Source organism: Salvelinus fontinalis, chromosome 12, assembly GCF_029448725.1.
Source record: "Salvelinus fontinalis isolate EN_2023a chromosome 12, ASM2944872v1, whole genome shotgun sequence".
In the NCBI taxonomy this organism is placed as follows: Eukaryota; Metazoa; Chordata; class Actinopteri; order Salmoniformes; family Salmonidae; genus Salvelinus; species Salvelinus fontinalis.
The window spans coordinates 1785036-1801222 of NC_074676.1; the positions used below are offsets into that span (position 1 = coordinate 1785036).

A 16187-nucleotide genomic window follows, 5' to 3' on the forward strand; every position below is an offset into this window, starting at 1 on the left:
CGTGCCATCTCCTCATTGGTTATATCCACGTGGGTGACTGAAAGATGAACAGAGGTCGGTGGTGGTAATACACCTTATGAAAGTTTGTTGCCAATCGCCATATAAAGTCCAAAGAAGAAAAAGTTTGTGTTATAGGGCCAATATACCACGGCTAAGGGCTGTGTCCTAGCACTCTGCTTTGCATCATGGAAAGGAACAGCCCTTAGCCGGGGTATACCGGCCATATACCACACCCCCTCGGGCCTTATTGCTTATATAACGCCTCATATGTACTAGCTACGGAATCTAGAGTCAAATGTGGTGGGTGCCTCGTGTGTATTACTAAATATAGCGTTAATAAGTGCAGCGCAGCAAAGCCTGGGAGAACACAGGGAATACGTTGTTCGGTTGAAAGGATTTTATGTAACCATAGCAAATGTTAGAAAGCTAGCAAGGTGTTTATCTCATTCTCACATGCAGAAATCCAGACGCGATATGCAAATATCATACATGCTACCTTTCGCCTTGGCTTAGTTTTGAGGCTGTCATAGCGGTAAATTAGTGTGGATATCAATATTGTGTTCTGCTTTGCTCATTAGGCAAACATTTTATTAGAATGTATTGAAGTTGAACGGGGCTCTGTTTATATTAGTTGTGTTAGTGTAGTGCTGACTATTTTAGATGTGACATTTAAAATGAGATGATTACCAGGGTCTCATTTTCCTTTCACTAAGTCCTGTCTGGCTCAGTTGGTAGAGCATGGTGCTTGCAACTCCAGGTTTGTGGGTTCGATTCCCATGGGGGATCAATACAGAGGAGGGGAAAAAAGTATGAAATGTTTGCTAAGTGATGAAAATGTAAGTGGACTAAGGATGCTGAAGGAGGTGAGTGATTGCCAGAATTTCAGTTTACAGAAACCCTAATAGTGAGCCAAATGTAACTTTGTTTAATGTCTTTCAAGTTGTCAAGAAACCTATCCTGCCTACCATGGACGTAAAAGTTTACGATGAATCTGACATCGATGAAGAAGTGTTCCAATATCATCTTCAGAGACCAGACAGTGCTAAAAATGTGTTTACCCAATGAAACGAGTTCTGTGGGTGAGTTATTTGTCTACAGTACAGAAATGTGATCAATTATTTGTTCATACAATCCCAGCTAGCACAAATGATATGGCACATCCGACCTGAGTTCAGCAGGCCGGATCTAATCCTGCTGGCCCAGTTCTAGCACCCGGATCCAGATGGAGGTCTGGTGTTTTCAGGGATGATACAGTAAAGGGGGGGGACCGTCCCCCAAAGCCTGCGGGGGCACCGCTGAGACATTTAAATGCCAAACACGCTTTTGGGAGGGGGGAGTTTGCCAGGGGTCCAAGGTTTGGAGGGATGGAGTCACACATTCTGTGGCCTGTCACAGATCACATCAGGCCCCATTAATTGTATAAGGGTACATTTTATCTCAACATCCAATATAGAATTGTAGGTTAATGATTTATTAACATATTATTTGGGCCTGCCATTTAAAGCATGCTAAATGGGGTTCAGTGTATGACTAACAATCAAATGTAAAGACACAGATATGCTATTTGGCTGTATTACCCCAGTAGCATTGTTGAGAACAGAGCATTCACTTATTCATGTAATCGGCAGATTCTGTTAACTCTTTTGCAAGCTGCCCCGTGAATGTTGGTGGTTCATCAGACTCTCACGCTGTTACCCAGAAACAGTCTTGCACAGCATTTTCTAATCACTTTTCAAGTTGCAAAGCTGTCTTATCATAGCACTGCTGCTGTTTACATACTCTAATTTTGAATTGAAGATGACATCAATCAAGCTTTGTGTATGTGAAGGTGACTGAGGAGCATTAAACATTACACAGTCCCTGCAACTGTTAAACTTTTCTTCCAGATTCTAACATGCACCAGTGACAAATTTGCTTCAGGTGAACAAAAGGTTTGTTTATTTTTTTGTCTGTGTATATAAAGGCCCACTATTGCAATGCAGAAGACGGGAGTGGCTTCTTGGCATGGAGACACCTGCAAAAAGAGGCTGCAGAGGGAAGAATACAGTCACCTTGTATATCACTAACAGGTAGGTCAGCTTGTATTTGTATTCATTATGGATCCCCATTAGCTGCTGCCAAGGCAGCTCTTCCTGCTGCCAACCCTGCTCTTCCTGGGTTCCAGCAAAATTAAGGTAGTTTATACCATTTTAAAAACATTACAATGCATTCACAGGTGTCACAACACACTGTGTGCCCTCAGGCCCCTACTCCACTACTACCATATATCTACAGTACAAAATACATGTGTACGTGTGTGTATAGTGCGTATATTATTGTGTGTATGTATGCATGTGTCTGTGCCTATGTTTGTGCTGCTTCACAGTCCCCGCTGTTCCATAAGGTGTATTTTTGTTCTTTTTTAAAATTCAAATTTTAGTTACTTGATGTAGAATAGAGTTCCATGTAGTCATGGCTCTCTGTAGTACTGTGCATCTCCCATAGTCTGTTCTGGACTTGGGGAATGTGAAAGGACCTCTTGTGGCATGTCTTGTTGGTTATGAATGGGTGTCCAGCTCGGTGCATTCAACATGGCAATACCTCTCATAAGTACAAGTAGTGATGAAGTAGTGATGAAGTCAATCTCTCCTCCATTTTGAGCCAAGAGAGATTAACATGCATATTATTAATATTATCTCTCTGTGTACATCAAAGGGCCAGCCGTGTTGCCCTGTTCTGAGAAAATTGCAATTTTCCTAAGTCCCTTTTTGTGGCACCTGACCACTCGACTGAACAGTAGTCCAGGTGCGACAAAACTAGGACCTTTAGGACCTGTCTTGTTGATAGTGCTGTTAAGAAGGTAGAGCAGCGCTTTCTCCCCATCTTAGCTACTGTTGTATCAATGTTTTGACCATGACAGTTTACAATCCAGGGTTACACCAAGCACTTTAGTCACCTCAATTTCCACATTATTTATTACAAGATTTAGTTGGGGTTTATGGTTTAGTGGATGATTTGTCCCAAATACAATGCTTTTCTTTTTAGAAATATTTAGGACTAACTTATTAATTGCCACCCACTTTGATACTAACTGCAGCTCTTTGTTAAGTGTTTCAGTCATTTCAGTCACTGTAGTAGCTGACATGCATAGTGTTGAGTCATCTGTATACATAGGCACACTGGCTTTACTCAAAGCCAGTTGCATGTCATAAGTAAATATTGAAAAAAGTAATGTGCCTAGACAGCTGCCATGGGGATTTCCTGATTCTACCTGGATTATGTTGGAGAGGCTTCCATTAAAGAAGACCCTCTGTGTTCTCTGTCTTCTGTTAGACAGGTAACTCTTTATCCAGATTATAGCAGGGGGTGTAAAGCCATATCACATACGTTTTTCCAGCAGCAGACTATGATCGATAATGTCAAAAGCCGCACTGAAGTCTATCAAAACAGCCCCCGCAACCTTTTTATCATCAATTTCTCTCAGCCAATCATCAGTCATTTGTGTAAGTGCTGTGCTTGTTGAATGTCCTTCTCTATAAGCATGCTGAAAAAGTTTGTCAATTTGTTTAGTGTAAAATAACATTGAATCTGGTCGAACACAATTTTTTCCAAAAGTTTACTAAGGGTTGGTAACAGGCTGATTGGTCGGCTATTTGAGCCAGTAAAGGGCACTTTAATATTCTTAGGTAGCGGAATTACTTGTGCCTCCCCCCAGGCCTGGGGGCACACACTTTCTAGTAGGCTTAAATTGAAAATATGGCAAATAGGAATGGCAATATCGTCCGCTATTTTCTATCCAAGTTGTCAGACCCCGGTGGCTTGTCATTGTTAATAGACAACAAAAAAAAATTCACGCCTTCCACACTCACTTTATGGAATTCAAAATTACAATGCTTGTTTTTCATAATTTGGTCAGATATACTTGGATGTGTAGTTTCAGCATTTGTTGCTGGCATGTCATGCCTACATTTGCTAATCTTGCCAATGAAAAAATCACTAAAGTAGTTTACAATATCAGTTGGTTTAGTGATGAATGAGCCATCTAATTCAATGAATGATGGAGCTGAGTTAGCTTTTTAACCTAAAATGTCATTTTAAGGTGCACCAAAGCTTTTTACTATCATTCTTCATGTCATTTATATTTGTTTCATAGTGTAGTTTGTCCTTCTTTTTAATTCAGTTTGGTCACATGAGTTCTCAATTTGCAGTACGTTTGTCAATCGGTTACGCAGCCAGACGTATTTGCCATTCCTTTTCCCTCATCCCTCTCAACCATACAATTTTTTCAATTCCTTATTAATCCACTGGGATTGAACAGTTTTTACAGTCATAAATAACTGTCTTATTTGTCTGTATGGTTTGTGCTTGCTTGGGTGCAGGCACGTGAGGGTGTGTTAATAAGGGAGTGAGACTTGTTTTTTATGGGTTTTTCTCACAATTTAGTGTAATGGGGTGTGGTTGGACTATAACAGTGTTCCTGTTGTTTTTAATCTTTGGTTGAAAGTGGACCAGCTGTTGAAAGAGAGCCCTTCACCGACGAAAACTGGCTGAGTGAAGAAGGGCAGTGACGAGAGGCCATCACACTGATGAAACACATGTATGATGAAGCAACCGTAAAAGAAAAGATGAAGCTGACCTTTGCCTACTGCCAAAATATTGTCCATGACCCACAGAACTCCTCTGACATACTCAGTGTTTCCGTGGTTCCTGGCCATACTAGGCATGGTATGTATGAAATGGACTCTGTCAAATCCATAGTATGCACGTGTGAGAACGCTTGAATGACATGTATTGATGTATTGTTTTTTTTACAAAGCATGACCATGTCGCAGTGTTGCCATTGCCAGACACTGCACTTGATGAATTTATGAAATTGCTTCTTCCAAATATTGATCAACATGCACCTGTTGTGAAACTGACTGTTAGAACTGTTAAGGCTCCATGGATTGAGGAATTTAAAAACTGTATGGCTGAAAGAGATGGGGAAAAAGGAGTGTCTAATAAATCTGGCTGCACATCTGACTGGCTGAAATGCTGAACATTTTGAAATTATGTGACTAAACTCAGTACTTTAAATGAAATGATGGTCCGAAAGACAAATTCAACTCCATCTTTCATCGAATCAGATGGCTTATTCATCACAAAACCATTTGATGTTGCCAATTATTTTAATGATTAATTCATTGGCAAAGTGGGCAAACTTAGACAGGAAATGCCAAAAAAGAACAGTGAGCCATCGTATTCATGCATAAAAAAACAAATAATGAAAGAAAATCATTGCAAGTTGGAATTTTAGTTAGTGTGGGAGAGATGGAAAAATTGTTATCGATCAGTAATGACAAACCTCCTGGCATTGACAACTTATATTGAAAGCCACTGAGGGTGGTGGCTGACTCTATAGCCACTCCTATCTGTCATATCTTTAATCTGAGTCTAGAAGAAAGTCTTTGTCCTCAGGCCTGGAGTTAAAGGCAAAGTCATTACGCTACCCAAGAGTGGTAAAGCGGCCATTACTGATTCTAACAGCTGACCTATATGCTTGCTGACAGTTCTTAGCAAACTGTTGGAACAAATTGTGTTTGACCAAATACAATGTTATTTCTCTGTAGACAAATTAACAACAGACTTTCAGCATGCTTATAGAGAAGGGCACTCAACATGTACAGCACTGACCCAAATGACTGATGATTGGTTGAAAGAAATTGATAATAAGAAGATTGTGGGAGCTGTACTGTTAGATTTCAGTGCAGCCTTTGATATTATTGACCATAACCAGTTGTTGAAAAAAATGTATGTGTTATGGCTTTTCAACCTCTGCCATATGTGACTCACCACCTGGATTCGGTCTTATGTACCAACGTTTGAATTTCTGTTTTTTACATTGGATAAAAGTAGAGACTCAGAGCTACAAAATGGTATATCATACACTGCATTTTAGGAAACAATGGGAAAGTAATTCTGCTTTGAAAGTTGATCAACTTGTAAACTCACGTTTGAGAACCATCTTTCAATGTTTTGGTACTACTATTGGAGAGCCCTTCATCTACACCCATTCAGCATTGTTCACACCCTCTTAAGCCTTAGCCCCACCCATCTCTTTAAGGGTTGATCCGTGTGTTTTGTACTAAATTGCCTGCTACTTCCAGACATCTTAGAGAGAGAGAACAGCCCACTGAACATTACTTACCATAGCAGAGCTGGTTAGGCTGTTACAGTATGTTATCCAGAGCGTTGGTGACTCTAACAGTGCTGATGGCAACAATTGAATTACGCTTTGTTGCCGACGTTTACTGACACTGGACATTCAATGTGTGATGACCATTCACAAATTAATCAGTTATTCTGCGCTCTGGCATACTGTCACGTTCTGACCATAGTTCTTTTGTATTTTCTTTGTTTTAGTGTGGTCAGGGCGTGAGTTGGGTGGGTTATCTATGTTTTGTGTTTCTATGTTGGGTTTGTCATTTGGCCTGATATGGTTCTCAATCAGAGGCAGGTGTTTGTCATTGTATCTGATTGGGAACCATATTTAGGTAGCCTGTTTTGTGTTGGGTTTTGTGGGTGGTTGTTTTCAGTCTTTGTGTGTCTGCACCAGACAGAACTGTTTTGGTTTTTCACATTTGTTGTTTTTGTATTTTGAGTGTTCACCTTCATTAAACAAGATGAACAATTACCACGCTGCACCTTGGCCCTCCGATCCTTCTAATTTCTCCTCCTCAGACGAGGAGGAAGACGAAAGCCGTTACACATACTAAGACGAGCATCTTTTGTGAAGACATGTAGCTAGATAGCTAGCTAGGTAAACAATGGATCCCAACGCATTACGTAACGTTAGTTAGTGAGCCAGCCAGCTAACGTTAGCTAGCTAGCTAACAGTACACTAACTTCAAATGAAAATACTTTGTCAAAATTAGAGCTAAACAATGGACCATAATCACAACTCATGACGTTACTACCCTGCATGAATCAACCAGGTTCTATGGCTATAACTAGTCAAGCAAATGTGTCTGAGATACAAAGAATAAGATCATACACATAACGTTAGTTAGTGACCCAGCCAGCTAACGTTAGCTAGCTAACAGTACACTGGAAATGAAACCAGTTTCTGTCAAAATTGGAAACGTGTAATATCTGAAAATGTGGCTAGCTAGACTATCTTACCAGTATACATCATGGTTGGACGCGTCTCCTGTCTGATGCCATTCACAATGTAATCCAGACTTGTGTTTTCTCCATTGCCTTAGCTATCATACTCGAATTCCACTGATTTCCAAACTCGGTCCTCCAGAAAGTGGAGAGCATACACATAACATTAGTTAGCAAGACAGCACACTTGAACTTGCATAGGTTTATGCAGTTTTACTACACAATACATTTTTTGAAACGAGATTACCTAGACATACTGACCAGCTCCAATATGCAGATGCGTGCTATATGGCAGACCAATCCCAACTCATCTCTCGGCATGTCCAGTCCACTCATTATCTCAGCCAATCATGGCTAGCAGGAAGGTTGCCTACTTTTTCTGTGGCTAAACCAACTAGGCTCGTAATTTAACAATGTTGTTCGTATTTAGAGATGTCATACAAGTTTGATATTAAGGCACATGAAAGTTCACATGTTCAAGAAGGCATTTCGATTTAAAAAATAAATGTTTCACTTTTAAATGGCTCTCCTGTGAAGTTGTGACTTGCGACATACACCTAGTTTCCTGAATTGGGTCACATATTGTGGATTCGGAGCTATCTAGCTAATAGAACTCAAAGGGTTTTCTTTAATGGAAGCTTCTCTAATGTCAAAAATGCAACGTGTGGTGTATCGCAGGGTAGATCTCTAGGCCCTCTACTCTTTTCTATTTTACCAATGAACTGCCATTGACATTAAATAAAGCATGTGGGTACATGTATGCTGATGATTCAACCATATACACATCAGCAACCACAGCTAATGAAGTCACTGAAACCCTAAACAAAGAGTTGCAGTCTATTTTGGAATGGGTGGCTAGTAATAAACTGGCCCTGAACATCTCTAAAACTAAGAGCCTTGTATTTGGAACAAATCATTCCCTAAGTTCTAAACCTCAGCTGAATCTGGTAATGAATGGTGTGGCTGTTGAAAAGGTTAAGGAGACTAAATTACTTGGCGTTACCTTAGATTGTAAACTGTCATGGTCAAAAAATATAGATTGGGAGAGGTCTGTCCGTAATAAAGAGATGCTCTGCTTTTTTGACACCACACTCCAAAAAGCAAGTCCTTCAGCCTTTAGTTTTGTCTTATCTTCATTATTGTCCAGTCGAGTGCTGCAAGGAAAGAACTAGTTAAGCTGCAGCTGGCCCAGAACAGAGCGTCACGTCTTGCTCCTCATTGTAATCAGAGGGCTGATATATTCTTTGGGACTGAGGGGCAGTATTGAGTAGCTTGGATGAATAACGTGCCCAGAGTAAACTGCCTGCTACTCAGGCCCAAAAGCTAGAATATGCATATAATTAGTAGATTTGGATAGAAAACACTCTGAAGTTTCTAAAAATGTTTGAATGATGTCTGTGAGAATTACAGAACTCATATGGCAGGCAGAAACCTGAGAAAAAATCCAACCGGGAAGTGGGAAATCTGAGGTTTGTAGGTTTTCAAGTCTTTGCCTATCCAATATATAGTGTAAATGGGGTCAGATTGCACTTCCTAAGGCTTCCACTAGATGTCAACGTCTTTACAACTTTGTTTCAGGCTTCTACTATGAAGGGGGAGCGAATACGAGCTGTTTGAAGCAGGTGTCTGGCAGAATGCCATTAGTTTAGTCACGCGTGTGGTCGTGAACACGAGCTCTGTTCCTTTTCATTTCTAAAGACAAAGGAATTGTCCGGTTGAGGTTGGGGCCTCCCGGGTGGCGCAGTGGTCTAGGGCACTGCATCGCAGTGCTAGCTGTGCCACCAGAGACTCTAAGTTCGAGCCCAGGCTCTGTCGCAGCCGGTCGCGACCGGGAGGTCCATGGGGCGACGCACAATTGGCCTAGCGTCGTCCGGGTTAGGGAGGGTTTGGCTGGTAGGGATATCCTTGTCTCATCGCGCACTAGCGACTCCTGTGGCGGGCTGGGCGCAGTGCACGCTAATCAGGTCGCCAGGTGCACGGTGTTTCCTCTGACACATTGGTGCGGCTGGCTTCCGGGTTGGATGCGCGCTGTGTTAAGAAGCAGTGCGGCTTGGTTGGGTTGTGTTTCGGAGGACGCATGGCTTTCGACCTTCGTCTCTCCCGAGCCTGTATGGGAGTTGTAGTGATGAGACAAGATAATAACTACTAACAATTGGATACTACGAAATTGGGGGTAAAAGGGGGTACATTTTAAAAAGGAAAAAATAAAAATAATAATTGTCCGGTTGAAACATTATTGATGATTTATGATAAAAACATCCTAAAGATTGATTATATACAACATTTTAACATGTTTCTACGAACTGTAATATAACTTTTTAGACTTTTCGTCTGGACCTAGTGCCTGCGCATTTGGATTACTGGACTAAACGCGCAAACAAAAAGGAGGTAGTTGGACATAAATGATGGACTTTATCGAACAAAACTAATATTTATTGTGAAACTGGGATTCCTGGGAGTGCATTCTGATGAAGATCATCAAAGGTAAGTGAATATTTATAATGCTATTTCTGACATTGGTGACTCCACAACATGTCGGGTATCTGTATGGTGGCTGATCGCTGTACTCAGATTATCGCATGGTGTGCTTTTGCCATAAAGCTTTTTTGAAATCTGACACAGCGGTTGCATTAGGGGAAATATATCTTTAATTCTATGCATAACACTTGTATCTTTTATCAACGTTTATGCTGAGTATTCCTGTAAATTGATTGGCTCTCTGCAAAATCACCGGATGTTTTGGAGGCAAAACATTACTGAACATAACCAATGTAAACTGAGATTTTTGGATATAAATATGAACTTTATCGAACAAAACATACATGTATTGTGTAACATGATGTCCTATGAGTGCCATCTGATGAAGATCATCAAAGGTTAGTGATTCATTTTATCTCTATTTCTGCTTTTTGTGACTCCTCTCTTTGGCCGGAAAATGGCTGTGTTTTTCTGTGACTAGGCGCTGACCTAACATAATCGCAAGGTATGCTTTCGCCGTAAAGCCTTTTTGAAATCGGACACTGTGGTTGGATTAACAAGAAGTTTATCTTTATAATGGTGTATAATACTTGTATGTTTGAGGAATCTTAATTATGAGATTTCTGTTGTTTGAATTTGGCACCCTGCAGTTTCACTGGCTGTTGTCAAATCGATCCCGTTGACGGGATTTGAGCCAAAAGAAGATATAAATACTATGCATGCCAGTCTCTCTTGGTTAAGAGTTGAGGAGAGACGGAATGCATCACTTCTTATTTTTATTTAAAAAATGAACATGTTAAGTATCCCAAATTGTTTTGCATAATCAACTTACACACAGCTCTGACACACGCACTTACCCCACCAGACATTCCACCAAGGGTATTTTTACAGTCCCCAAATCCAGAACAAATTCAAGAATGCATACAGTATTATATAGAGCCATCATTGCATGAAACTCCGGTCCATCTCATATTTCTCATGTGAACAGCAAACCTGTTTTCAAAAAACAGATAAAGCAACACCTCACGGCACAACGCCTCTCCCCTCTTTGACCTAGATAGTTTGTGTGCCTGCCCTTGAGCTGTTCTATTAATATTCTGTATTATGTCATGTTCCATGTTTTGTGAGGATCCCAGGAAGAGTAGCTTCTGCTTTGGCAACAGCTAATGGGGATCCTAATAAAATACCAAATTACCAAATTACCTTTAAAAGGCGACAGAACCATGTATTAGAAATCCGGTAGCTGTGATTTTATTGTTGTCTTTGTGTCTTGTCTGTAGATTGAGCAAGATTTAGCACTGATGTTTGGTGAAGCAATTTCCGCAAAATTCCTGGGGAAATGGCCTACTGTCTTCAAACTGCAGGGTCATGGACTCACACCAACAACCGAGCTTCAGGACCTGATACACAGCTGAGGTGGAAAATGGTACAGTCATACCACTTTATACTGTAATATGAAGTTCTAGGATGAGCATGTGGGAGGCAGACATGTTATGAAAGTTTTCTGTCAGAATTAAAATGTGTGTTTCTAGGCTGGGAGAGTGACAAGTCGTTCATTCTTCTCCTCGTCCATCTTCTGCCTCCCTCCGCTCAATGCCGCAACAAGCTTGGAAAAATTAACATCTTGTGAAACAGCTGAACATCTTATGAAGTTCCTAAGGGTCAGGCTACATTTCAACACAAATGTGTTATTGATCCCCCTCTTGCCCTTCACCCCTCAAGTGTATAAACACTTACCCCAACAAAGAGCACTATCATCAGCTCTACTGCTATAATACCTCTTACTAGTTGCACTATAACTTTAGCAGTATAAAACTGTAATACATATCAGAATCACTACTATCTGGTTTGTGAGACTTTTAGTAGATGTTGTGAGAATTAATAGTGGATGTCCTAATGATATATTATTGTCTTATCGGCCGCAACCAGCAGCATCTTGATGGCATCGCTGGAAATCAACAGCCCTATCTGCTTGCTGTGGGGACCCAGAGAACGAGCATTCATGCCTACTTCATCATGATTGACAAACATGCGGCCCCGTGTAAGACATCTGGCTCACTGGGCTGTTTTTGATGAGCTTTCAAAGCTCACTTTGTCTGTGGTATCTCATACAGTCAGGGTCTGGCAAACGGGTACACTTTTCTACAAACAACAATCTACGACACTGACATTGATACAACTAAGGCGAATATGAGGGTAGCAGAGCTGAGGGCCAGAATGTTGCATTTAACCTCTGTTTGAGACACAGAAATGTTTTGTTTTGCTTGCAAATGCCACCAGGCAAATGCCAATAGCCTTGGAAAACATATGAAGTGAATCCAATGTCTTTGTCTAAGGAAATCTCTGTGTTTGAAGTGTGGTCAGGTTGGTTGTTCACATGTATTTGGCACTTTTTCTGGATGTAGAAAGCATCTTAACAGGGCATATGAAGAGCGTACCGAAGCAGTTTCTGATAATGATGGCGAAGGCTCCTCTACAGCTGCTAACAGTTTTGCAGCAAACGGTGTTGGTGATATGCCAGCACCAAGCTCACATTGTGAATCAGCTCTGTATAATAAGAGTGTGGTGGATAATGGTGCCACAACAATAGCTCAACTCAAAACAGCAGGAGTTGGTGAAACAACAGTGAAGACTTTAGTCAGTTCCATGGGAAAGATAGTTGATGATATCCACAGTCAAGCTACAGAGTCAGTGAATACGTTTCTGACTTTACAGGAAACGGGCAACAATGATATTGGGTGTAAAATAAATCAGTGTTTTGGGCAAATAGAAAATCCTTTCAATGTATTGAATTCTGAAACCAAAAGGTTTAAATATTTCTGAAGAGAAGTGGGGGACTGTAGATCCAGGTGAATATGTTCTTGGCACAAGATTTGAGACGCGACGCAATAGAACCACTGGAACATATGACCAGGTTATTGTTAAAGATAAATGAATGTGCAAACCCATTTTCCAGACGTTAAGTCTATTTACAAAAAATGCTGACAAACAAAAATTTGCAGCCTGTGGATGGTCCCGAAGAAAGTCTACTTTATGACTTTCGTGGTGGATTTTTCTTTAAGAATCATGCTCTATTCTCAAAAGGGAAACATGCAATACAAATTCAACCCTTCTATGAAGTCTTTGAAACCGCAAATCCTCTTGGATTGAAGCGTGGCATACATAAATTGGGTGCCCTTCACTTTAAGAAATGTCTCTCCAAAGTTGAATTCCTCTGCTCAATATTCACCTGGTTTCTCTATTTCATACTCAATATACACTGCTCAAAAAAATAAAGGGAACACTTAAACAACACAATGTACCTCCAAGTCAATTTGTGGCCTGCTGGAGGTCATTTTGCAGGGCTCTGGCAGTGCTCCTCCTTGCACAAAGGCGGAGGTAGCGGTCCTGCTGCTGGGTTGTTGCCCTCCTACGGCCTCCTCCACATCTCCTGATGTACTCGCCTGTCTCCTGGTAGCGCCTCCATGCTCTGGACACTACGCTGACAGACACAGCAAACCTTCTTGCCACAGCTCGCATTGATGTGCCATCCTGGATGAGCTGCACTACCTGAGCCACTTGTGTGGGTTGTAGACTCCGTCTCATGCTACCACTAGAGTGAAAGCACCGCCAGCATTCAAAAGTGACCAAAACATCAGCCAGGAAGCATAGGAATTAATTTTGTGGAATCTTTTAGTGCAAGACATAGCTGCAAAAGTTACTTGAGGGTTTCTGTCTTGCTGAGAAAGAGGACTTTCAGACAGAGTTTAGTGAAGACAGTTCCAAGATAGTGTTGCGAACTAAAGAGATGCATGTGACATGCTAATTCAGAGATTCCACTATGGTTATATGGAAAGAAACAAGTTACTTGAGGGTTCCAATGATTTGGACTAAATGCCATTCAGTCTTGTTTTCTACTGCGCAATCTATTTGAAGCGCTTGATTGCAGAAAACCACAGATGTTTAAGCATTTGTTTCCTGGAAAAAGGTTGTTACCAAAGCAATTTTATGGTGCATTATCCGTGATCTATTCAGAAAATCAGGCTGATTCTCCATAGCTGGTGTATGTGCTGCGAAGCAAAACACAATCAAGAAATATATAAATACAATGAAAAGCTTTAAAAACATAACTAAAACATTGGCAGAGAAACACCAAAGTGGCATGACATACAACTGCCAAACATTTGACCTAGGTAGATTGGATATTGGTCCAGGGACAATGGTGTCCTTAAATGTAATGGAAGGAGCTCATTAGCTGGCAAATGCACTCTGGGTGCCATCTCCCATCTCAGAGTGGGTTTGAGTGTAAAATGGGCCAAACATCAAGGGAATGTATACCGTTCAAATTTGGTTGTGTGCACTAAAGTTCATTGTGAGATGTATTTCACACCAGCAGTATGTTGTCATCTTTGCTTTAAACACACTGTTTCTTTGTGAACGCTTTAATGTGTTTAAAGTTGTACAGACAGGAAAGGGACCCCATGTTGTTGACGTTAAAGATCTTTTGTATCACAAAGCATTCGACATGCAGATGTCCTGTGGTGGTGATGATTCAAGTTAGTTTGTGGTCCCCGTACTGCTTGATGTGATTTCATTTCCACGCTTGTACACAGTATCAGAACAATTAAGACATTTGCCCACGGAGACACGGGGGTGTGGCTTTCAATTCATACTGTCCCTATTGCTATAATTTATTTCAAAGATTGTACACCACTGTTTGGGTTGTTTTGGGCATCTCAAGTAATAAACAAATGCTGTTTTGCAATATTTTGTGTTGACTGATTTATGGTAGTAATTACATTTTTCTGCGTTTACCCTGATCAAGGTCAATTTATTTTAGCGTTATGAGTCGGAGTAAATGTGTAATGACACTGGTAGGAGTAAACATTACACTCAACAATTAACTCTAGAATACTGAACAACACTGCAGAGTAAAAAAAGGGACAGTTATTTAATATTAATACTGTACAGAGTGAAACGCAATGACGCAGGAGTTACATTTCTACCCTAAGTTGAGCAAATACAACTCTGAAAAAAAAACTTGCCAGAGTACATTTTACTCTTTGGACTGGGACCAAATGTTATCTTTGGCAGAGATACATTTTCTTTAAATAGAGTTAAATTCACTCTGTTATTTTTACTCTGTACTTGTCTTGAGCCTCTTCGTGGTACACACACACACCTAACCACATGCAAAAAGGGTTTTCTATTATTGACTGCAGGTCGGTGGTGGGGTCATCTTTCTTACGCAGGCGAGACGATGAGCCACCACACACACACACACCCTACATTACCTGTGGTGAAGGCTTGACCTAAAAAAAACTCCCTTCCACTGTATAGAGTACTGTAGATGTGTTTCTGGTTTCTCCTCTGATTTTCATGAACTCTAAAACATAAACTATAAAAGCATTCCCAACAGGATAATAATAGGCTCATCAAATCTGCTTTCGTTCAAAAGATGTGAAGCTTCAAAGTTGACATGTTGAATTTCTACACAGCTGGATCGTCTATTTTTACTGAAACAATCATAGTTACTGTAAGTATTTAGCCCAATGACATACAGTAACAGCAGCATAATAACATAGTAACACACAAATAAAATGGGACCTGAGGCTCCCTAGTTCCTCACCACTTCTATGAAGCCACACTGATGCTTACCTAACTTAACACTGAAGGGAAGAGCAGGGGAGAGAATAAGAGAAGTAAGTTATACCCCTTACAAACCAAGATGAAAACCTGCCAACTTTAGCATGCTGGCAACTTTTTTCCATCTTTTCTATGTATCTGTCTGAAAGATGTTGCTGGTATCAAAGCCCAAACTTTTATTGCCCCCAACCGACCTAGTCATGATTGCGGTAAAGTTCTGCCTACGGCATAGTATAATATAAATGTAGCCATAAAGCTGATGCGGCATTGGCACAAATTACATTTAAAATATTATATTGTTGTCAGACATCACACTTGTTCTTGTCAATCACAAAGCTTCACAGAAATGCTTTTAATGCATTTATTCTCTCCATTTAAATGTGTGTAGTTCTGTCCTTGAAATGTTCTAGTATATTGTCACAGAAATGCTTTGGCATTTAGCCTGGGGGAATGCACACAGCAATTTCATATATTTTTTTCAATATTTGACAGGTAACTATTTAATGCTCGTATATTTAGCTAGTAAATGATGGCTTGATCTGCATACGTTTTCAACTTAGCCTACTAGCAATGTGTAGTTTATCTGTCTTCAGCCAAAATAACAAATGTGGACTGGGGAATTTGAAAAGAGAGTACGTGCACGATGGGGTAATCACATCTAACATGGATTTTTAAAAAATTCTCTCAAATCCAGGTTAGATTTTTTGTTTAACATGATCGGAAAGAGCAGATTTAGTGTTTTTCTAAAAAATTAGGACATGGGCTCTGTTTCAAAATACTACTTTTAAATTAGCCTAGGTTATATGACAGTGGTTCCATATATTCCATGGCACTCAAGTTGTGTGGGAAAAATATGATTTATATTTTATATTCCATTATATCTGAAATATGCGTGTTGACTGTAATCAAGGCAGGGGAATGTAAGTGTCTTGTCTATTTAATGAACAAAATAAGAACTA

General features: G+C 40.4%; 1 long non-coding RNA gene across 1 annotated transcript; it reads left to right on the top strand.

Annotated features, from left to right (window-relative positions):
- The first annotated feature begins 419 nt into the window (after positions 1 to 419).
- Positions 420 to 14347, top strand: LOC129866605 (uncharacterized). Its single transcript, XR_008761497.1, has 3 exons — positions 420 to 2069; positions 4484 to 4704; positions 10884 to 14347. It is a non-coding gene; the product is annotated as an uncharacterized LOC129866605 (long non-coding RNA).
- Positions 14348 to 16187: the final 1840 nt, after the last annotated feature.